This window comes from Taudactylus pleione, unplaced genomic scaffold (genome assembly GCF_031769625.1).
Source record: "Taudactylus pleione unplaced genomic scaffold, aTauple2 ptg000216l, whole genome shotgun sequence".
NCBI lineage: Eukaryota > Metazoa > Chordata > Amphibia > Anura > Myobatrachidae > Taudactylus > Taudactylus pleione.
The window spans coordinates 3919407-3943489 of NW_028284618.1; the positions used below are offsets into that span (position 1 = coordinate 3919407).

At 45.8% G+C, this 24083-nt stretch overlaps 1 pseudogene; it reads right to left on the reverse strand.

Annotated features, from left to right (window-relative positions):
* The window catches only part of LOC148517456 (macrophage mannose receptor 1-like), a 268777-nt pseudogene that overhangs the window by 203119 nt on the left and 41575 nt on the right, over positions 1-24083 (reverse strand).

Consider the following 24083-nt stretch of genomic DNA (forward strand, 5'->3'; position numbering starts at 1 on the left):
CTCTGAGTGGATGAAGAGCATCAGGTGACACAGTCCAACATTGCTGCGCCCATAAATTGGTGTCAGAGCAAATTCGGGCATGCATCTTGTGTACCATCATGCTGAAGAGACACGCAGTGAGCAAGGGACTGTAGAGAGACATCTTCACAGTGACAGGACACTGTGTGCTCAGTGACAGGACACTGTGTGCTCAGTGACAGGACACCGTGTGCTCAGTGACAGGACACTGGGTGGATGGGGCAGGAGCAGCGCAGGCAGACCTCAGCACCAGTCGGGAGCGATGTGCAGCGTGAGCAGACCTTTGTGCTATCCAGGAGGGATTCACAGAGCGAGCGGATTTTAAGTGTCCGGAGCGTGACACTTAGATTACATCTACAGAACCTTCCTTAGATCACTTCAACAAAACCTCCCTTAGATCAATACAACAGAATCTTCCTTAGGTGCGTACAAGAGAACCTTCCTTAGATGAACCTACCTTGGGTCACATCAACAGAACCTTAAATGGGGAGGGAACATGTTGCAGCATCAGACTAAGGAACACCCAATTAACTGCATCATTTGTGAGTAGATTATGTAAATTACATTTGTGGTTATACAATACATGAATATTAAAAATTACCTTGAAATAATGTACAGTACCTTACCACACCCCTCGTCTACGGGAATTTGGTCATGAGCAACTGCCAATGGCTTCCTCTTACACATATAGGGAAATTTCTTCTCACACATCTTATCTGCCCAATGTCCATTCTGTGGTGGGAAGAACACATTATTATAATAGCACAAGGTATAAGCCAGAACCTTTACCCAAAATGTATAAGAGTGCAGCCTATCAATTCACTAGGAACTAGTGACATCACTGAGACATGAATAATGCCAATATGACACGTGAACGAGTGACCCCATTCCTATGATACAAACTGCTGGAAGTAACCGTTAATACATTTATTTGCAATAAATCTGCAAATGGTCAGCACCCAATCTCAGCTAAGCTGCAGCATTTAAATGGTGCTAAATTGGTGTTAATGGGTGTTTCTCAGATATTCAAATTCCATCTGGCACCAACAATCGCTCCACGGTGAAAGTCACTTAGAGTAGATCACATTTCTTCACTATTCTGTCATTTGGTCTGAACAACAACTGAATCTCTTGACCTTACACCCTTTTTATTTTTATTGGCTAATTTGATATTTGCAATAGCCAGCAGGTGTGTAAGTTGTTTTACAAACAAAGTGGCCATTAAGCATTCAGGTTTAAGGAGAATTGGTAAAGTAATATATACCATCTGTTTTACTGTTGTATATTATGTAAGACTGTAATTGCTTTTTTTATTATTACATCTAAATATTTTTTTATTTTTTTGCTTAATTGGGACTAGAAGTTCGACCAGGCATTGAAGACTGTCTGATAAAGTTGTAAGACTCCTCATATACCTGCCAGCCAGTTGCCCCGACAAACTTTTCTTGATTGGGGTGAAACTTGATTTTCTATCACTCTTATGCAATGATAGAAGAGCTAAGTTTGTGCCTGGGCATTGTAAATAGATCCCGGGATTTTGGCCCCAAAACCCCTGGATTTCAATCTCGGAATTCGTGCCTCAAATCTCAGAAGTCACACTGCGCAGCCCTACATCAGCCGAGCTCTTCAACAGCTGAGCCTGCCCACGGAGTTCTCTGTAACAGTGCTACGGCTGCATGGTGATAGTTAGTGACACTGTCACTGTGTCACACTGTCTGAGCGGCGCCTGCGGCCGGATTAGGAGAGGGAGGGACTGTCACTTCACTGCTCTCAGTTTGGTTTGTTTTTTCTAATTGCTGTTACTGATTACTATAATAATAATAACTATGTAAAATCTCAGAATTATGTTACTATCATGGGAACCACAATCACAGGATGTAATAAGCAGAGAGGCTTTGGAACACCTTTCTGAGCTCTGTTTTTACTGTGACATCCTTCCCTTCTCCTTCCCTTTCTGTCATCACATACAGTAACATATTGAGGGTTGTGACCTTGTGGCAGCCATATTTATGGTTGCACTCCAGAATGATTTTGAAAAGGAAATGATGATCTGTAGGAGGATAGCTAATAACAATCAGATACTTTTAAAAAAGTAATTTCTGATTACTGCTTTAAGTACATTATGTAATGGTTTATAAAGAGCCAGTGTCCCACCTTAGTGTACAATGCAACACAATCCTCTTGTCTGTTGTCGAGGTGAGATGGTTCTCCTCTCTGCCAGACTGTATATATTACTGGGGACCCGTCACTCCATTCAAAAAATAGTTGCACCTTCAGGTCATTTAATCCCAACCAAACATACTCTATTTGTTCTAGAAAACAGAATTTAAACAGTTAAATTATTTTTTGATCTTGACAAACCTAGGCTAAAGTGAAGAGAGTGAAGCTATCTTCAGGACAATGCTTAAATTGGTGAGTGCATTTCTTGGACAGAGGGACAGTACAGAGGTGTCTGTTCTTAACTTAGATGGCACTATTGAACTCAGGGCCTGATTCAGAGCCGGACGCTCTGATAGAGTGCTCGCTTTGAATCTTGTGGTAGGGTCTCATTACCACAAGCCCTAGAGTGCTTTCGGCTCAAACAGAGCCGAAAGCACTCCCACTGACATCACTTGTGATGTCAGTGGGGCCGGCCCCAGACGGTAGGCGTTCCCATGGGAACGCCTCCGTCTGGGCAGCCACACCCCCGGCCCGCCCACCAAAGGGGGCGTGCTATCACTCAACATCGACAGCATGCCCCCTTTGGTGCGAGACCCTGAGCGACGGTTTGCCCGTCGCTATCCGGGTCTCGCGCATGCGCACGATGGAGCCGGCTCCGTCGTGCGCATGTGCACTGGGCCACCATCGACCCACTTGCGAGTGCTCAGCGCTCACGAGTGGGTCTGAATCAGGCCCTCTGTCCTGCTCTGTTCCATATACTGTAGGTTTTCTTTTCATAAGTATAGAGGTAGTGATTGATATAACATCACCCTATACATTTAATGGATCAAGTATTAGCCCATATTTTGATCAAAACATTTAAGCTTCAAGCCAATGTTACTATTTATTAATTCCAATGTTACTATTTATTAATTCCTGCAAGCAGCGGCGTCAGATCGACTTTATGTTGGGGCAGCAACATAAAATCGTTCCGACGCCCCTGTGCAGGGTTCGGCTCTAGGGGTGTTCGCCCAGTGCTGTCGCACAGGGGCGCCACCCATAGAGGGCGCACCCCTCCCCAACATCCCGATTTCAGCGGGTCAGTACTGTCCCGCTGTTCCATCCATGGGCCGAAGTGGCCTGCGGGTCGTCAAATCGTGAGGTTGGGGACCCCCGCCGCCGCAGCTCTGCAGCGGTGCTGGACCCTGGAGTCTTAATGGATGCTGTGTGCATGTGCGCGGCATCCATTCAGTGACGGAAGAGGAGCTGGGGGAAGCCCAGCTAGTGAGGCTCCCCCCAGCCTGACATTATCTGATGGCAGGCCATGCGGCAGGCCTTCAAATAACGTCATGTAGGGGGCGTGAGTTATGGTAATTAGGTCACGCCGCCATGTCGGTCGCGCTGCGATGTAAGGGCGCCCTGCTGGCTCCGACCCCTGGAGCATTTTGCTATAAAGCACAGCCCCTGACCGTCCGCGGTTCTGATGCCCATGCCTGCAAGCCATAAACTTATGTGGGCTGCAAACTTAACATGTTCTGATCAAAATGTGAACTAATAGCTAATACACTTATTTTGATAGCTATATACAGATTTGCAATAGTGAGGACAAGCGCTGACAACAACCGTCTTGTTTTGTATTCATATGAGGCATTTATACTGCCATTTTTAGTATGGAAAATACCACAAATACAATTTAGCACATTTCTTTTCTCAGCTTCAAAATACTGCCTAGTGCTGTCCTAGCTGCCCTCTATGGTAGGTAAGTATTAGAATGAAGACGTTTTAATGCATTAATGTTAATATCTAGTCACTTGTTTAGTGCTACTTACCAAACTCAAATTCTGAGGTAATAAAACCTGCTTCTTCTATATTGTGCAAACTTACGAGATCCCCTTCTTCCTTCCTGCATGATAACATTGCGTCCTTCCAAATCCTCTCCTCTTTATGCAGAAAATAACAGTGACCAGAATAGGGTATCCAGGAGGGCAGGCAGGAGATGGGATCACTGCTCCCTGTGACAAAATGTAAGAACATGTCTGTGCATTGCATGTAAGCTTTACATCTGTTGGACATACTGTATGCATCCTCCCCTGAGGTTTCCAGTTCAAAGCTGCCACTTACAGTTTGGTATCGCTAAAGTTGCATACACACATAACGATTTTTTTAACGATTTGTCATTAACTACGTCGTTATCGTTTAATCGTTCAAAAAAATAGTTCAGTTTCTGAGTTATAACGATGAACGATAATCATTCAAGCGCGCTCCCGTTTCTAGTTTGTAGTTCATTGTCCATTTCAGACTATCCAACATAACGATTATCATTAAGGGAAGGAACATTTTTCGTTCATCATTGTAAAAATTGTTCATTACACTTTAAAAAATCGTTCACTTTTTCAAGGGAAAATCTGATAGATAATCTGACAGAAAATCGTTGGTTACAAAATCGTTACATGTATATGCACCTTTAGTTATTTAAAATATTAGAAAGACTTATGCACCAAGCCAACTCTGAAAAAGTTCAACATAGGAGCTACTGTATCTAATGGCGGCGCTAGTCTGCTGTATACCATTCATGGGAGGAGATTTATCAAAGCTTAGAGAGAGATAAAGTACCAACAAATCAGCTCCTAACTTTAATTATTCAAACACAGCCTGTAAGATCACAGGATGCTGATTGATTAGTACTTTCTCTCTCTCCGCTTTACTGTATCTCTCTCCAAGCTTTGATAAATATCCCCCATAGACCTTACTGCACCCTGCCACTGTGCGATCATAACCCCAAAAGTCAATATTTTTGTGGGATACAAACAGGTTACTGCTGCAATGGGTCATGATCTCCTGATTTGAGGAATTGATTATGAGTGGTTAAAGACAATAAGGTGTAGTCATGATGACATATGTACTGTTGGTTTAGGGCATGGATGGGGAACCGTTTTTCTACCATTTGAGGGCCATTTGATATATTTATATATATATATATATATATATATACACTTTATATATACATATATATTATATATACACACATTAATAGCGGGACCGGTGCAGGCCATGCTCACTCCATGTGCTGTCACACGGGGCGGGGCCACAATCGCCGGTGATTACAGCAATGCCTGGGGAATCCTGAGGATGCTCGGGGGGAGCTGTAAGGGCAGTGGTGTGACAGTCTGAAGAGTCCTAAGGACGATCCAGGCGGCACTGCTGCATACATTCTGGCCGCAGGTACCCTGCTAGCCAGAAGAGGCTAGCAGAACAAAGCTCAGAGGGCCTTACCAAATGATTCTGTGGGCCTTATATGGCCCCTGGGCCTGAGGTTCTCCATCCCTGGTTTAGGGGCTTGGCCTAAAATGCTAGTAGGAATATTATGTACAAGCAGAAAAATGAAAGCTAAGAGGCACAATACATTTTGAATAACACCTTGCGATACAGAAAGCTGAGTAAACTCTTTTCTATGAATAACTCAAGACAAGTATGGCAAAGCTGATTCTGATGCAATGTCCTCTAGGTAACATATAGGATTGCTGTGTGGACCCGACACTGCCTTTGTCTTATGTGAAATTACCTCACATTCTATATGGGGAATTCAATTGTATTACCGCGGCCGCAGCTCCTGTCTACAGTGACGGAAGATATTCAATTGTTTGTGCTGCTGGGCTTGAGTCATACTTGTCTACCTTTGTTGTCTCTTCCCCAGGAGATGCCCCGGAAGGAGAGGCAGGTGGGTTGCGACGGGGACTGGGCCCGACTGGTCGCGTCATTAAGCCCCGCCCCCTTTGTGAATTTCGGGAGGGTAGGCATGTATGGCTTGAGTGCCTTGGGCACATTTCAGCTATTGCGGATGTCACACCCAAAATGCAGGGTATTAGCCGCACAGAGCTGCTCCTCCCATCTAAAGAAACAGTTAAGTCACCCAAAAACTGGGCAAGATGCTGTTTAAAATGCCCAAAAGCCCTACTTTGGGCAGATTTCTGCTTGCACCCTCCTGAAGTAATTGATGGGTGCACAAGGCACTCACCCCCAGCGGCACAAACATTGAGTAGCTATCATTACTTTAGTTGGCAGCTTCAGCTGCAGTGAAACAATTGAATTCTGTGCCTTAGGTCTGGCTTGCCTACCCTTCCGATTTGGCCGGGAGCCTCCCGACCTCTCCCCAGAATAACAGAGAAACCCCCGCAGCAGGAATCGTGTCATCGTGGCCCCGCCCCCTGCTTCACAATGCCAAAAAATGGCATTGTGAAAAGTAGGCGGGGCCACGGTGATGCGATCGTGCGGACCCACCCCGGCACCGCCCCCAGTGTGCTGTCAATGGCCAGCTCCACCCCCCCACTGTAAGCCGACAATCAGCTCCCTCCCGGAAGGCTGGAGCTGATTGTCGGCAAGTATGCCTTAGGTGCTAATTAAAAGTCCATTAGCAACTTACAGCCCGTGATACCAGCGGCTACATCTGAATTTTCTAATTATGCACATACAGTACGAATTGAAAAGCCATGTAAGGATCTCATCGCTCATAAAGGAGACTTGTTATAAATAGTGTATTATTTTCACTCTAAAACAGGACAACTTTCATTTTACCCATGATGCACAGTGTTATCCCCACAGGACAGCAGCCAATCATATGTAAATGGTTAAACAATCTCTGTAACGTTCTGCGTACTATGTTGACGCTATATAATAAAAAGTTAGTAAATACAACAAGCAATGTTTCTGCATACAGTGATCATAAGTCATTTCTTTTCTACCTGATGGAGGGATATAAGACGAGGTGCTGTTGCCTTTCTTACAAATGTATCCCAACTTTTGACCGCACTCCCTGCTTTCCCACTTGGCGTTTTTCCCAGGGTTTAGTACCACACAGTTTTTCTCAGGTTCAGTTGATGGATTTCCTATGGAAAATGACACATTTGCTTTATATAGAAAAGAAAGTGAACAGTAGATTATTAAACATTGGCCTCTATGACGTGATCTTCATGCCTAAGTGTGTTTTATTACTGCGCATATTTCCCAATACAACACTGATAAAATTATATAGCACTCTTAAGCTGGGTACACACTATACGACGTAAATAATGATGCGCCTGATTCAGCAGTACACGACTTAGACGCATTTTCGATAGAAAATGATTCAGAAAAAACGCATGGCGTTAGTAGAGTCTCACGGGTCCCGGCGTGCCGAGAGGGGATTTTTAGCGCGACTGCAGCAATGATGTGTAAGATCATATTTGTGCGCGAACCACTGCAAAAGATCAGGAAGTGCTTGCTCACCCAGCATAGACAGCCCAGTTGAATGAGTGACAGCAGAGGCTGTTTGTGGGCGGTAACAGGGGCAGGCCACTGGAAACGGGGGAGTGGAGGTGCGAACACAGGCGTGCCTGAGTGTTTCAATGCCGTTTCAGAGGCGTGCATAATAGACAGGCAGCGTCATAGTACACGTCACCTGGTTGTATTTCACACTGAAGTGATCACAGTGCTTGCGGCAGGGTATAGTCTACTTCAAGCGCTGCGAGCATATCCGATGGTGCTCGATGTAACAATGTTTTCATGCACTTTCAGGAGATGACGTGCGCAAGTGGGCGTCTTAAGACTGGCTGCAGGCGTCTGCATACACATAGTGATCGCACGCCAAGACATAGTGGGCGTGCAAATACCTTGGCATATGACTGTCTGCCTTGCTGGGCGTGCGCTCGATTTGCATACGGTGGGAGCGAGCAAATGCATCTAGCAAGCGGGTCTGAATGAGCGCCAGAGTCTAAATAGTTCGACGCCTGCGTTTTTCAAACCACCTCCCCAAATGCTAACTACCTGTCACTCACTTTGCGAGTGAATCCTCTGTGTGAGCATAATCACAATTCAATCCTGCGTGCGTGCAGTGCGGCTTACACGCAATGACAAATAATGGCTCAATCTGTGAATTTTGAATAATTGGCTGGACCCATAAGTAGAGGCATGTCACCAAAATGGGTATGGTTGGGGGCGTGGCTATGAACATTTGGCAGGCTCCCCCTATTGGTACTCCTAAAGGCAACCTATTTACTGATAGAAAGACTAGATAACCGCAATAAGTAGTCCTTTTTTTAAATTACAAAAATTGTTACAATTTTTTGTTATCCCAACAAAAAAAATATATAAAATATATTCACCTGGAGCCCAATTCAGATATCGAAATGGGCTTTTATTGTCCCATCGCCAGCCTGCATTATAGTCCAGACTATTGAGTCCAACCCATAGGGCTGTTGTCAGGTCATTGGTTAATCCTATGGAAGAAAAGCAAAGAATATATGATGGATCATATTCAATGTGAGCCCAGAGAACTTGGCATGTGTTTAACTATACAATCTATTGGGATTTATATGTTTTCCTCTTCACTACCGAATTTATTTTAATGGCTTAATTTTCCATGTTTTCCGCAACCTCTTCCCATATTGTTGAGTGTAACTGGAAAAGTTTATTACAGCACAATGTTAAATAATGGAAAAATGACAACATACAGGACGCATAGTAGAAGGCACTGCGCACTTTTGCTCATATAAGGACATGTTGGATATTTTTCCCAAACTGACAATTTAGATTACTGTGTAGATATTTTTTTTTATAGGATTTGAAAGCTACAGTACCTGCAGGTGCAAATTAATTGATGGTCAATTACAAATTGCTTTGTGTGTTGTTTTTCTATTTCTTATGTTACTTGGTTTGGGGTGTTTTTTATTTATTTATTTATTTTCCCCATATTTGATACTTTCTAAAGTTTTACAAAAAATGTTTCCTGTTTCCTAAAAACTGCAAAATGGATGTTGACAGTAAGTGTTTATTATTTTGATTTTGTTTTGTTTTTATTTACTTTTTTTGCATTCAACGTTTTTATTTAAATCAACTAAAAAGAAAAATCACATCCACAGTATTCCACAAAAACACAAAATTAAATTATTATACAACATAAAATAAATCACAAATAATATAAGACAAGTGAAAAATATACAACAAAGCCTGGAACAGAGCATAGGGTAAAAAAGGGAAAAGGAGGGGGGGGGGGATGAGAAGGGAACCACCTGAGATAATATCCTAAAAATTAATTAAAATATGAGACGAATCAACAAGTTCCACTTATATGGCCTGAATAGGAGGGAGAATCTTTATAAACAGAAACCATGGTCCCCATATGTCAGTGAACTCTCTATATCTAGTAGCCCCAGAGTCATAAGATCATCCACAGACATATAGAAATCCAATCTAGTGAACCACTCAGCTATAGTTGGGTGGTTTGGTGATCTCCAGTGGACTGGGATTACCACATTGGCAGCACCGTTGAGGTGTTTCATAATAGATTTTTTTATATAAAGACACAGGAACCTCTATCTTATTAAGGAGCCAGAAATCAGGTTCTGAGCTAATGTCCTGGCCTACAATCTCTTTAGATAAAGAGATCACTGAGTTCCAGAAGGGGCATAAAGAAGCACATTCCCACCATATATGGAGAGGGGAACCAACAGCTGAGGCACATCTCCAACATGTAGCGGAAACACCAGGGTACATTTTAGCAAGGACTGAGGGGCATCTGTACCAGCGGGCCAAAACTTTAAACCGAGTCTCCACTACTGAATAGGTAACCGAACAGGACATAGTAGTCTGAAAAATTTTATCCCAATCTAATTGTATACCCAGATCCTTTTCCCAGTCAGCTGTGAAGCGTGGTAATGTGGAAAATGTGTCTTCAATAACTAATTTATACCCATAAGAGAGAAAATGTTGGGGACTGGACTGGGACTGACACATCGTTTCAAAAGGAGTCGGGAGTCTACGAGCAGCCTCTCAGATCGATTTACTAGACAGAAAATGTTATATAGGGAGATATCTCCAAATTTCAGAGGCCGGTAGATCCCAAGTCTCTTGAATTTGGTTAAAAGAAAGCACCCCAGACGAGGACACCAGCTGACCGACACGCGTCACCCCAACCTGTATCCAATGTCGATATGTGGAGAAAATTATCCGGATTATGAAAAAGTGGGGTCATAGGAGAGATTGTAGAGGAAACACATGGCATTTTCCTTATTGATTTCCAAAAAGTAAAGAGTTGGGCATACAGTGGGGTGGGTAATAGAGGGAAGGCCTGTAACCACACTGTCAATCCAAGGCATGTTGAGAGACCGTGCTCTCAAACCTCACCCACTGTCTTTCAGAATCTGGTCAGGTCCATTCGAGGACTCTACTGAGGGCCACTGCTTCATAGTAAGTAAAGAAGTGGGGCAATTGAAACCCCCCCAAGTGTCTACGTCTGAAGAGAACGTCATGTCTAAAGCGAGGTCGTCTTCTACCCCACACAAAGTCTCTCACCAAGCGGTGAATGTTCAGAAACCAGCTCTTAGGAACGTAAATCGGGAGGGTCTGGAGCAGATAAAGTATTCTAGGAAGTATATTCATTTTGATTGAACTCGCCCTACGCAACCACGTGAACGTACCCGATGCCAGTCCTGAAGTTCACTTCTGATCTTTGTCAAAAGGGGTAAAAAGTTATCTTAATACAACCTGTACAGGTCATGGTTCAACCAAATCCCCAAGTATTTAAGCTTTGAGGGATGCCAGGAGAAGGGAAAAGAGGCCTGTAAACCTTCCACCACTGTGGGGGGGGGAGTGAAAGGTTAACTGCTATAGATTTAGAGTAGTTTATTTTGAAATTAGAGAGAGCACCAAAGTCCCGGAACTCAGAAACTAAGCTAGGTACAGAAATAGAGGGGTTGGTAAGGACAGCCAGAAGGTCGTCGGCAAACAAGGCAGCTTATATTCACGGCCATATAGAAATAACCCAGATATGTCCGGGTTTAATCTGATTGCTCTAGCCAATGCCTCCATACACAAAACAAAAATAATGGGGGATAGGGGGCATCCCTGTCTAGTGCCATTAAAAATTAGCATTGGGTCGGAAAGGGCACCATTTATCTTATACATGCCGTAGGTGTGGAACATAAAGCCAGGATCCTTTGCAAGGAGGCAGGACCCAACCCCATGTGTGCCAATAAACCCCTCATAAAATTCCAGTTTATTCTATCGAAGGTCTTCTCTGCATCAGTGGATAACAGAAGAGCAGGAAGAAAAATCTTCAGTCTGTTCGCAATAAGTTTGGCAAATAGTTTAATATCTGTATTCAGTAGGGAGATAGGCCTATAGCTGGAGCACAGGGCCGGGTACTTACCGTCCTTATGGATAACCGCAACATGGGCTTCAAGGGACTGGGATGAAAAACCTATCTTTATCAGATACTGACTTAAAAGCCAACAACATATTGGGTAAAAGAGTGGTCTTAAACATTTTATAATACAAAACCGTATAGCCATCGGGGCCCAGGTTTTTACCAGTATGGGTGTTTTTTAGAGCTTCTTCCAAATCCTCCAATGTGAATGGGCTGTCTAACCAGTCTCTATCCTCGTCGGAGATAGAGGGGAAACTAACCTTCTGGAGATAATTAGATACAGTCTCCTGAAAAGCAGCAATCTCTGCGGGAGAGCCCAAGGACGAAAGGCTATACAGCTTCGAATAGTAAGACTGAAATGCTGATGCAATATCGGGGGTCAATCTACAATCTCTACCAGTCCCATCCTTGACCACCTCTATAAAAGATACCGCTCTCTGAGCCCGCAAGGCCCGTGCCAATAATTTACCTGGTTTATTGCCCCATTGAAAATAACGATTTTTACATAAACAAAAATCTCTTTTCACCCCTTCATTCAAGAGTTTATTGAGTTCAAATCGGGCCAAGGATAAAGCTTTCTGATCTGCAACTGACAAAGAGGCTTTGTTTTTTAATTCAAACAATCTAATTTGCTGGAGCAAGTGCAGCTTACGACCCTCTCGTTGTTTTTTAATATAAGAACCCAGTTGGATCAGTTTCCCCCTCAATACACATTGTGAGCCTCCCAAACAGTAAGGCTGGAAACCTCAGGAGTGTCATTTAGTTCAAAATAGTCCGTGAGAGTCTGGTCCAACTGAGGTTTACAATAAGCATCCAAAAGAAGGCTTTCATTTAAGCGCCAAGTGCAAGGTTTAGGAGGAAGAAGACTGGTAGGGAGTGTAAGAGTGATCAGGGTATGGTCAGACCAAATCATTGGTTCAATAGAAGTATGTTGTAAGATATGTGGGGCCAAAAAAAATAGTCCAATCAACGTTTTTATTTAAATCAACTAGTGGGGCGACTACGGGAGGAAATGGAAGTATCCACATCAGGATGAAGTGTCCAATTCAAATTGCCCCCTAGAATGAGGATCCCCTCTTTCAAGGCATCGATACTGTCTAACACTGTCTTTAGGAATGAGCTTTGGTTGGTTTTAGCATGTAGAGACAGGTAAAAGTGTAAATCTGACCATGGAGAGTGCCCTTAACTAATAATGCCCGACCATCAACTATAGAAAAGTTCTCCAGGGCTGTGAAAGGGAGACGATGAGAGAATAAAATTGCTACTCCTAGGGTTTTACCATCCCTATTATTACTATAAAAAGTATTAGGAAAATTGTGTCCTTTCAAAGACGGAGCCGCACCAGCTTTAAAGTGTGTCTCCTGGATAAAAGCCACATCAGCTGTAAGGGCATATAATTCACGCAGTGCCCTAGATCATTTTTCAGGTATATTTAGCCCTTTTGCATTTATTGAAACAACCCTAAGGGTTGTATTCCTAGAACTGGTCGCCATCATATACTAATAATGATCTTGGGTGGGGGGAAGGGGCATGGGAAGGGAAAAAAATGTAAATAAATAAAACAAGAAAAGAAAAAGAAAAAAAAAAGATACAAATAGGTAACAATAATGGAAAACATTGAAAGACCGCTCCTTAGCCACACGGGTGTGATGTACACAACCTGGCATAAGGACAAGCATATGCGGTGTGAGGGCACACCGGGGGTCAGCGACAGCAGCCACCAAAACTAGAAAAACACAGTAAACTAACAGTGCAGAGAACTACCTAAGCATTTACAGTCTCAAAATATTATAAAATCTAAGGTAGACCTAATGTCACGATCTGGTGCAAGTGTTCCTCTGTGGAGGACGGTGAGCCGGGGGGTTCAGGTGACTAGGGAAGTGACTGAACTAGGTCTCCTAGTTGCGGCCAAACCCAGGTTTGGCTAGACCTGCCCAGAGGCGCGGAGTCTAACCCACTTGGTGGTCTTCACCAGTGACCCCTCCAGTCGGGATTTGGGTTTTGCTGCACCAAATAGGCAGGTCGCTGCCCTCTGGACAGGTACCTGGGAGTGGCAGAAAGACCAGAACTATATTAAATGAATTTGTATATAAATTAGTACTTGACCACTGGAGATGAACTGAAAACTTAAACACTGGAGATGGACTTGAGAATGTAGAAATCCTAGTCCCAGGCTTGCTTGGAAACACAGGGAAATGTACTGGGAACTGCAATAGATTCAGGAGTTGATTAGCGCAGTGAGACCTAGAGAGAAGTGGACATAGGCACATGTAAAAATCCTAGTCCCAGGCTTGCTTGGAAACACAGGGAAATGTACTGGGAACTGCAATAGATTCAGGAGCTGATTAGCACAGTGAGACACATAGGGCCTGATTCAGACCCACTCGCGAGCGGCTGTCCGCTCGCAAGTGGGTCGATGTTCTGGACTGAGCATGCGCACGACGGAGGGAGCTCCGTCGTGCGCATGCGCCAGACGCGACGAGCGAAGGAAAGTCCTTCGCTCGTTGTGTCTGATCAAAGGGGGCGTGCTGTCGATGTTGATTGACAGCACGCCCCCTTTGGTAGGCGTGGTGGGGGCGTGCCTCCCTGACGGGGGCGTTCCCACGGGAACGCCTCCTGTCAGAAGCTGGCCCACTGACAATACTAGTTATGTCAGTGGGAGTGATTTTGGCTCTGATAGAGCCAAAATCACTCCGGAGCTTGCGGTTGAAAACCTCAACCGCAGGCTCCGGCTCGCAGTTTCGATGGTCGCGATGGTCAAGACCATCGCGGCCATCAAAATGCACGCTCGTATAGCCTGTGGGTGGTGACCCACAGCTATACGAGCGTCCAGGAGGACGCTCCATTTTCATGGAGGCCGGCCCTCAATCAGAGCGTGCGCTCTGCTCAGAGCGTACGGGTCTGAATGAGGACCATAGAGAAGTGGACCCTGGCACATTTAGAAATCCTAATCACAGGCTTGCTTGGAAACACAGGGAAATGTACTGGGAATTGCTGTGAAATCCAGGTGCTGATTTGCACAGCAATACAGGGAGATGAGGACACTGGCATGTACTGGGGATTGCTAAATATGCAGGTGCTGGCTTGCATAGACAAACACAGAGCAGAGTGGACACATACATATACTGAGAATGCAAAAGATGCAGCTGGGAGCCAATTAGCAATAGCAGGTAAACTGTCACTTCAGTAACAGGGAAATAGCAGAACATAACAAAACACACAGACATAGAAACATGTAAGACAGGATTACTGGGAGAGAACTAACTCTCAGACTGAGAATAGCATGGAAGCTAATACTGGAAACTAGAGAACTGTGACCAGGCTGAGCAACACTCTGAAGGAAAACACACAGAGCAACACTGATGAGAATCACAGGCACTGGAACAGCAAAGTTGAATAGCATCTTCCGGAAGTTCTGGGGGCAGATTTATACCCAGGTGTAGCAGATTATTGGAGCACAGCGTCAGCTGACTGAGATCATGCTACCATTGGTTAGGAGGACTGTCACATGAGAGGAACTGTCATGGCGGCGCTCATGATGGGAACTCCGATCCCCAAAACACACAGCCGACCATGGAAGTCCGCAAAAGCACATAAGGCAGAATACTCAGCATCTCACCTCTCACTGCACCAGATGTCTGACCACAAGAAAGTCAGGGGAAGCTGGCACGGAGGTGAGAGATAGCCGATCCTAGGCTGAACCCTGACACCTAAGACATAATACTTAAAAAAAAACACATCAATAGAACATCAAAACATGGAAAATAAAAAAGAGTGTAGAGAATCTGTCAAAATATATAGACCGAAAGAACATGGGGAAAACTTATCAAACATGCAAGGCACAAATGTGAGCCATACTCACAAAACCTCTGGGTTAGCACGAGTCCACGCAGTAAGTTCACAGTTGAAAGGGGAGATATAACAATCTCTAACAGTAAAGAAGGCAGATGGCAAACAGTGTGATAATTCCGTAAAACAGATGACTATCCAAAAAAGTCCCTTTAATATGTAGGCCGGCTAAACCCAGGTCCATGGAATTAACAAGGCAAAGCAGACCAAAAGAAATTAATGTCACCCGACTATCGGATGGTCTTCTACGATGCTTGGGACTCTTTGCTGGGTGTTCAACAACTTGCCATCTGTCGTTGTCCAACTGAAGCGCAGGTGGAAAATGGCCTGTTGTGCAATCTTGCCAATCCGGGAGTTGGGGAGGAGTAATCCCCAAAGCGGCACAGAAGGAAGACAAATCTGAAGGATCTTTAAGGATGAGCTGTTTCCCCTGGTGCGTTACCTATAGACTGAAAGGGAAGCCCCATCTATAGCACAAATTGAGATTACGTAGTTCCACCGTAAGAGGTCTGAGGGCTCTGCGGTTCTGGAGAGTAGACCACGACAGATCTTGGAAAATCTGGATCCTCTGCCCATCTATCTCGATGGAGTCTTTATTACGGACCTTGTGTACAATCTCCTCCTTCTGTGTAAAATAATGTAGGCGACATATAATGTCTCTCGCCTGGTCTCCCACTGGACTTTGAGTCCTCAGCGCCCTGTGTGCCCTATCAAAGGCAACTGAAGATTCTGGATCCCTACCCAGGATATTGTTAAAGATTCTGGTGAGATAATCAGTCACACTATTCGCAGGGATATATTCCGATACACCCTGAATCCTAAGATTGTTGCGCCTGCCTCTGTTGTCCAAGTCCTCCAACCGCTGGGACATGACAGTGATCAAAGATGCCTGGCGGACCACCACTTCACGTAGACCATTATAAGCATCCATTGAGGTCTCCCGAAATTCCTCACATTGAGAGACCCTCTCGCCCAGATGTGAAATGTCTGCTTTTATTTCCGCTAGTTCTGAATGAATAGTGGCATGAAGATTACGCTCTAGAGAGGTAAAGTCATGGCGGGTAGGCATAGAGTGCAAGAGTCAGAGTATTTGTGAAAGATCATATCCATCAGGGATCTGGACAGTCTAGTCACATCTTGGGGCGAATCGGAGGAGCTTGAGCGCTCTTGTACCTACAGTATAATAGAAGTATGCTCTGAGGTTTTAAATATGTCCCGCAATTACAGCAAAAATCCACAAGAGGGAGCTCAAGTGATAAAAAAAAAGAACTGTTAGAACCCTGGGCCTAATTCAGACCCGCTCACGAGCGCTGAGCGCTCGCAAGCGGGTCGATGTTGGCCCAGTGCGCATGCGCATGACGGAGGCGGCTCCATCGTGCGCATGCGCGATACACGGATAGCGACGGGCACGGATAGCCCCGTCGCTATGGGGCGTGCTGTCGATGGTGAGTGACAGCACGCCCCTTTGGTGGGCGTGCCGGGGGCGTGGCTGGCCAGACGGAGGCGTTCCCATGGGAATGCCTACCGTCTGGGGCCAGCCCCACTGACATCACAAGTGATGTCAGTGGGAGTGCTTTCGGCACTGATAGAACCAAAATCACTCCAGGGCTTGCGGCAACGAGACCCTACCACAAGGGTCTCGTCGCAAGTCCGATGATCATGATGGTCTTGACCATCGCGACCATCTTTTTGGCCACTCCCTATAGCTGTGGTTGGTGACCCACAGCTATGCGAGCGGCTAGGAGGCCGCTCTAAAAAAAGAGAAGGACGGCCCTGATTCAGAGTGAGCGCTCTCTCAGAGCGTCCGGCTCTGAATCAGGGCCTCTGTCTGAAGTGCAGTGAATATATTAAAGATGGCCACAACCACTGTCTCCGGAGATTAGCTCCTCTAGACCCAGTACATAAGATCCAATTCAGGAATAGTGCCAGCAGCTGTAAGGTAAGTGCAGGGTCTTCACTTCTGAGTGATTCCAGGCAGCTGGGGAGTCAGGGATCACAGCAAAGGGTGCCTGGTCTCTGCAAAAATCCAGGTCCTGGCTCCAATGAGAACAGTAGGCCTCAATCTTAAGGGAGGAAGGAAGCTTCCCCAAGTTCTGTAATCACTACTGCCTGTTATGTGCCTGATGAGGAACTCAGGTAGAGCACTGGCAAGATCTCAGGGGCCAGGCAAATAGAGGAATATAAAGGATATAATTCAGAAAGGCCAGGAGCCCTGAAACCACATGTCCTCCTCGAATAGCTGCCAGGCCACGCCCCTTGTTTTGTTTTTATATCTCGTAACATCTGCTTCTCTGATAACCCCGCACTGTAATATGATGTCTGGTTAAATAAAAAATCAGGGACAGTTAATCAGTGAATAGCATCTGACAAAATAATTTGGGGAATTACCCTCCACACTTTTATGCACCAGACTAAGGGCCTGATTCACTACCAATTGCAACTGTGATTCCGCACGCAATCAGCTGATTGTTGCATTCTGCCCATGTGTACGCACTGCAGTGCTTGTGCGTGAACCGGCCACTGTGATCGGCACTGCGATCACAGTGACTACGCAGACCCATTGCAGAGTGATTGACAGGAAATTACGTTTGTGGGAGGTGACGGGGGGGGGGTGATCGGTGAAATGCAGGCGTGCCAGTGCGTTTGAACGCCGTTGCATGGGCGTGCATAAATTATCCACTGCGATGCCCTACACAGCTTGAGTACTCATCGCATGCGATGAAGTGAGCAATTCCAGAGTAATGTCTGACCTTGTGTAAGTGTGCATGAGGCTGCGATGGTACTCAATGTTACCAATGGTTTTGCAGTCTTGCTAAACATTACGGATGTGTGTAAGGTAAAGTGGGTGTCCTTGTGTAGTGCTGCGATGGCATATTGATCACAGTGGATTAGCATACTACCGCAGTTGAACTGCGCGCATAATCGCTATTGCAATCGGAGGTGCGATCCATAGTGAATCAGGCCCTAAGGTCAGCAAAAAGGGCGCTACACATGTCCTCTTATCACCATGTATATGTACAGTAAGTACATGTTCTAATTAACCACTTCTAAATCCCTACTGAATTTACCTCTATCATCTGTGTGGCATACTTGTCAACTGTCCCTGAATAACAGGGAGACACTCTGGAATTACAGTGATTTCCCTGGAGAGTCTTTCAAACTCCCTCGCTGGTCAGGTAGACGTAGTACAGCGATGATGTCATAATTTGCTCAAAGCAGTCTTTTATCACATCTGCATCCTGAACCCATTATCAAGCTATGATATAACTTAGAAAATAAAGATTTTGGGCCTGATTCAGAGCCGGTCGCTATTTGCGGTCGTTCGGTCAACAAAAAGGGGTGGCTATTCAAATGAACCGTTCGCTCTTTGCGGTCTGTTGACGCCTCTATGTCTGAACGAGCAAACAAAACTTGCGGTTGTAATTTTGAAAAAGACGCACCCTGGCCGCTCGAACCATACGTCATGTCCGCTATTTATTAGATTAATCGAGTACATCGAACATCGTATGAACTGCTCGCTATTCTTGGGGCAGGTGTTTGCTACCACAAATTTGAGAGCAGTTCTGGCTGTAAAATAACCCAGTGACGTGGTCAATGACGCTGCTGTTTTAATTATGCACACCCATAAAACGGCCGTTTTGACCTTTAAGCACGCCTGCGTTCGGATCTCCACTCCCCGTTTACAAGCACCTTCCCCTGTTACCACCCACATATGCCTACTCCTGTCACTCAAATTATCAGGCATTCGCTATTTAGCGAACAAACGATTTCCGGCCGCAATTACTGGTTCGCGCATTCGTATAACGATCCGTACGCATGCGCAGTTGGGCAAACATCGCTCGGAACGAACGAGCGGCCGCTTACGAGCGGTTCTGAATCAGGCCCTTTGTCCCTGTACGCCACCACAATGGATTTGAAATTAAACAATAAAGATACAATTGAAGTACAGACTCTCAGCTTTAATGTTAGGGGTTGAACAATAATATTGTATGAAATGTTTAATAATTGAAACCATTTTTATACACAGTCTCCTATTTTGAGGGGCTCGTATATAATTGGACAAATTAACATAATCCTAAATAAAATGTAAATATTTAATACATTGGGCTCTATTTACTACAATCCGCATTGGTAATGCAGATTGTAGTGTGATATTACCGACTGAATTCGCATTGCGAATTCAGGCAATATCACAGGGATTTACTACAAATCCCTAGCAGGGACAGAGCTAGTGATAAAGCTCTGTCCCTGCAAATCCCCTTCGGAGCCTTATCACGGTATTTTTGCAAAAAATACCGTGATTAAGTGCCCGCGCATGCGTCGATCGGTCGCCGCTGCTAACCCCCCTCTGGCGCTAAGCCCCGCCCCCCGGCACTAAGCCCCACCCCCTGTGATCGTGGACCCCCCACGACCCCCCCCCCCGCGATCCCCCTCTCCCTTACTTACACTTACCTGCATGCTCCAGGCCTCCGGTGATGTTCTCCATTCCTCCGGTCAGGTGATCTCCCATACTGCACTGGGGCCCGATCACCTGATGAAAGGGCCGCAGTGCACTGTGGGAGACCAGCTGACCGGAGGGGAGTCATCACCGGAGGCCCGATCACCGGTCCCAGGAGTCAGGTAAGTAATTTTTTTTTTTTTACTATTTTTTTTTTTCTTTTTTTACAGTAATCAGCTTGCGGTCTGTTTAGACCACACAACTGATTACTGGGACCTGATTGCTCTCCCCGTTAGAGCAGGGCAGGAGGCCGGTAACCGGGGGAGACTGTGGACAACGCCACCTCCAGGTGGCGTTATTATCACAGGGCTTTCCCCGATATTTTTTTCACATTTATTTTTAGTAACTCTGGTCGGATCACATTTCCCATTACAGTTATGGGAAATGCGATCTGCTTTACTAAAAATAAGTGATACTTAGGGGTTGGAGTAGAATTTTATGAATTCTACTCCAATTGCCCTGTAATAACTATAGGTGATACTAAAATAATGTGAAAAGGGTGTGAAAACACCCTTTTTCACTTTATTTTAGTAAAAAGAATGTTAATAAATAGAGCCCACAGTCTAGAATCCTTTGCAGGTAATGACTGCCTGAAGTCTGGAACCCATGGGTATCACCAAATGCTAGGTTTCCTCCTTTGTTTAGCACTGCCAGGCCTTTACCGCAGCTGTCTTCAGTTGTTTGTTCATGGGTCTTTCTACCTTTATTTTTGTCTTCAGAAAGTGGAATGCATGCTTGATTATATGATTGACTCAATCATTGCATAATATTCCACTTCTTTGCCTTAAAAACTCCAGTGGTTGTATCATGTTTAGGTTTTCAGATCACGGTCATAGTGGAATTGTGGTTGTTGAATCAGGAGTAGAGCCATGTGTTAATGTCTGGTGCCTTCAGGGAGGTCGGTGATACCTGGAAGGCTCTCAGTCTGTCCCTGGAACCAATTCAGTGGAACTCAACCCCTTACCCTGAATACAGGGATAAGGATCCGGAAAACTCAAGGGTCAGAGCAGCTCAGGTCAGAGTAATACAGGTAATTGGTAGCCCACCTGGAATCTGCTAGAAGATGCTGCAAGCCAATAACCAGAGTTGGGTGACGGAGCCTACAACCTCGAGAGGACTCTAGATCAATTACCCAGTCCCCAGCAACCAGAGTCAACAGTGAAGCAGAGACTTAGCACAATATCTAACACTCCAAGAGGCAACAACCACCATTGATAGAGGTACCAATGGTATGGTGAGTAGAGAGTCCCAAAATTAGGTCAGGAGTTGTGATGCTTAGAATAGGCAATACAATTGAAGAGCAGCAAAGTAAGTCAGGATCACGGTAGGCTGAAGATTTGGCACTTGAAGCACTAGGATAGGAGACTTCAGACTATGCAGGCTGGGACCAAAATGTAACATGTCTCACGAGCAGGGACCTCTTCCCTCATGTGCTTCTCTTTACATTTTCTTCAACTCTTTACTCCCCCATAAGGGCACCCAACACGTGACTGCCAACTCCCTGCTGCTTATTGTGAGTGTTTCTACTTCAGGGTCCATAGGGGGTCCACAGGGTTGACCTTGGGGTATAGGTTGGGAACCAAATCCGGGTACCACGCAGTTAAAGCTTTCAGCTCCCAGGATGCACTGGGTTCACTCTCCCTATAACCCCGCCACCAAGCCAGAGGCACCTCAGTTTAAGTTGGTGCCCGGCCGGAGTCGGGTCACCATTATCGCAGGGGGGGCTGATTAGCAGCCCCTAAGCTTATTTTATTTTTATGAGTTCATAGGTTTTTAATTTACTTTTGGACTCCATAGGACGTCCAAGCTGCTGCTCCGTCACCCCACTGGCGCTGAGACGTCAGTACAGATCTGGGGATCTCAGCAGAACCCCAGAGTCTGTACTAGCCGGACTCTGCGGGTGCCCAGGACTGCTGCCAGATCGACGGGGAGCAGGTAAGGTCACAGGTCACCGCTTGTGGTGATCCGCGCACTTAAAATGCAGTCCAATGCCTCCAGTCTCTGGGGACAGACCGGAGGCGCTGGCAGTGGGGGTGGGGTCCCCCTCCATGGAGGCATACCCCGCGTGTCCACTAGACCACCAGGAACTTCACGATCGGTGCTGGGAGCCGGTGTCCCGGGGGTTAATAGCCGGCCAGAGGAGGAAGCCTTCCCTGTTATAGCGGCTCCTCCCCTCAGCTCAGCGAGCCCTTCAGTAACTATAGTCTGGCATCGCTGAGCTGCTTCCTCTGATGTCTCCAGCGGCCATTTTCTCTCTGTGGTGCAGCAGAAATCTTTCAGGATGGCAGTTGATCCAGTCCCCCTGCGTACCTCACCATTAGGTCAGTGTACACAGCGCTATAGCCTTCCTAGACACTGAATTTGGACAGTTGAATGTAGCGACATTGTGCAGGATATTATATGACATGTTTATGTGTATATATATATTTCTGCATTGTATGTGACTTATGCTAGAGCTGACTGTCTGTGTTTTTTCTCTCACCTGTCAGTATATATCTATCCTTTTCTTTCTATCTGCCCTAATACAGGTGTACCTAGGGTGGATCTGAGACCTCACATTTATATATACTTGTCAAAATTTGTGAGGTCGGTCACATACTGTTGCGTGCTGCATGTTGCCATATTTTAGATGGAACTGTGTGTTGCATACGCTGATAATGGGTCCCTGCACCTAATCTTAGCGTTAGTCAGGACCAGTATAGCGCTGCTCGATATTTCCACGAGTGTTAGTCAGATATGTCTGACTAGGGAATAGAGCACGATACTGCACCCATTTTTTGCTATCCTGCCTGTCATGTGCTGCAGGTGTGAATGCGGAGGATTTGACTCGGAAAGGGTTAGGTATGAGGTGCCGGGCTCCTTTCAGATTCCCCCTGGGGCAGTTTGTTTCTCAAGACACTGACCTCCCTTGCGGATCACCTGGCGGCCCCCATAGTTGTCACCCACTTTGGGTTGCTTCAACATACTACCCTTCCCTCTCAGGGTATCTCGCAGTTCTTGCAATTACCCCTGTGACACAGACTGCGCTCCCTACTGGGGTTTTTAATATTCCCTCAGGTAACAGTCTGTCATTTCCCTGGCAGGGACTACCACAACAGCCACCCTGGGCAGATGTCATTTCTATGGGACACAAAATGGCATAAAAAATGACCTGTGGTTACTGCCCAGTTTGCACTGCTGTCTAACACCGATCGTCAGCCAAGGGTGCACTGGAGGAGGTGTCGGACTCCTTCACAGGAGGGGGTGCCTAGATCATGTAGTTTTTATCCCTGCTTTGGTGCTGGTGGTCATGTCCATCCTGGTTACAGAGGATGTTGAACCTGCACCTAAAATCAAAAACACCCTCAGTTTAAGCAATTAAAGTGTCTTCGGCTGTTTTCCCTCTCTCTGACCAGTGGGTGGATCACATGGCGGAGGTCGGGCAATGGCCGGATAAGAGGTATCACAAGAGCATTGGGACTCATATTTCCCATTCCCTGAGGGTCATTGCAAGTAATAGGAATCACCTTCTGGGGGTGGATGTTATTTGTCTGATTAAGAGCGCTACTACGCCTCCCATCCTTGCCCGGATGGATTCTACGGAACCGTAGGTGGTAACTTTGCCTGAAATCAATATACACGCTTTCAGGGTCTGTTACCCGTCCAACCATGGCTATCGCAGGGATGGCTAATGCTATTGAGTGCTGGGCCGCTGCATTTGTAGAGCTTTATTCCCTCAAAAACTTCTGGGGATCAGATGCCTTTTGTCGCTCACATTTAAAAATGCAGCTCATATGTTGGAGCAACAACATTGGATGCCGGTCTCCTACTCTTCAGGGTTTCAACTGCGACTGTATCCGCCACCATACCCTATGGCTGCGCTCATGGAGGGCAGAGGTAGACTCCAAGATAGGCCTTAAAATGGTTACACTATTTTGGGGAGATCTTGTTTGGTCCTGACCTTTACAAGATTGTAGCAACGTTGGCAGTTTCACTCGGCAAGTTTCCGCCTTCAGCTACTCCCACTATGAGGCCTCGGAATACATCTGTTCAGTCTTTTTGTCCTCAGGGACAGCCTAAAAGCTAGTCTTTTCTTAGGCTGTCCGTCTCCACGAGGGCTGCCATACCTGGTACCAAGCAGACCTGGACATCCAGACGCCCTGCTTCTAAACCGGAGGATGAACTTTCAGCCTGACGCGACAGGTTTTCATCTGGGGGATCCCAGAGTGACATTCCAACTTTCTCAGTTCGCCCAGTGCTGGTGTCAAGTCACCACGGATGCTTGGGTACGAGTTGAAGTCTCTCACGGGTGCACCCTCTCATTGCTCAGATGGCCTCCCCACATATTTTGCTACACAGGCCTTTCTTCAGACCCGAACAAGGCCTTACAGGTCCAGGAAACTATACAGTCCTTGCGATAAG